This window comes from Chelonia mydas, chromosome 5 (genome assembly GCF_015237465.2).
Source record: "Chelonia mydas isolate rCheMyd1 chromosome 5, rCheMyd1.pri.v2, whole genome shotgun sequence".
Lineage (NCBI taxonomy): Eukaryota > Metazoa > Chordata > Testudines > Cheloniidae > Chelonia > Chelonia mydas.
In genome coordinates, this window is record NC_051245.2 from 105,875,255 (window position 1) to 105,876,323 (window position 1,069).

Sequence of the window (1,069 nt, forward strand, 5' to 3'; positions counted from 1 at the left end):
GGCCAACTATATTTCTTAACTTGAAGCTCTCAGAAGGTGATAGATTGCATTGGCATTGCTTTCTTTGGCGGTAACATAACATGGTTTTCATCTTAAATGGGATCTTAGGTATAAAAGTTATGCTTTTATCACCAACTGCATTCAGTATTGCAATAAATTCAGCATTTATATTGCTTTTACACATTTCCCCTCTTCAGTAAACACACTTGCCTTTAACAGGAACACTGCACCACACAGAATATCACTTCAGAAACGCCCAAATAATTGCACATTGTTTTCATGTTTCCATTACCCTGCTTGCACTGTACAAATCAAAAACATTAATACCAAGTGGGTGAGCGCATAGTTTGCTAATTGTTTAGGATGCCTCAGGCCAACCATAGAGCAAAGAACCCTATTCTAGAAAGGTCATTTTATTCAAGAAATAGCTCCTCTCTGTGCAAAACCCCCAAATTGGCTTATTTTCCCACTTTAAAAAAAATAAGGAAAATAAAAGAATGCTGTTTGTACTTGTCACCCTGATGGCCACATTGGGGCTAAACTCTGTCCTCAGAAACATTCAGTAAGTTCCTACAAATTTAGCTGGGGAGCCGCTTTGGAGAGCAAAATTTGAGATTTGGTGTGTTTTCGTTTAGGCCCTTACATTATGATTCAGTTAATTATCTTATTATTTTAATTATAAAATGCTAACATTTTAATGCTGGTCATTTAATTTGACTAGATCAGGTACTCTGGTTAATGCATGAAGAAAACAGCTTCTTTCTTATAACGTGAGCATAATGGGATATCCAGTCTGTATAATAATTAACACTAATGTGATAGCATCTTTAGATCTCAACTGGCCTGAACCAAAGCCCAGTGAAGTCAAGCTGACTACAATGGGCTTTGGATCAGGTTCAAAGTGTTACAAAGATTGGCAAGTTTTCTTATGTCCATTCTACAGAAAGGTTAACTGAAGCACACAGAAGTTTAATAACTTGCCAAATTATCTGGCACTCTATATCAGTCATACAGTGACTCGAAGGTCTCCTGGCTCCCAGCGTTGTGCTCTATCCCGAGACCACAGCTG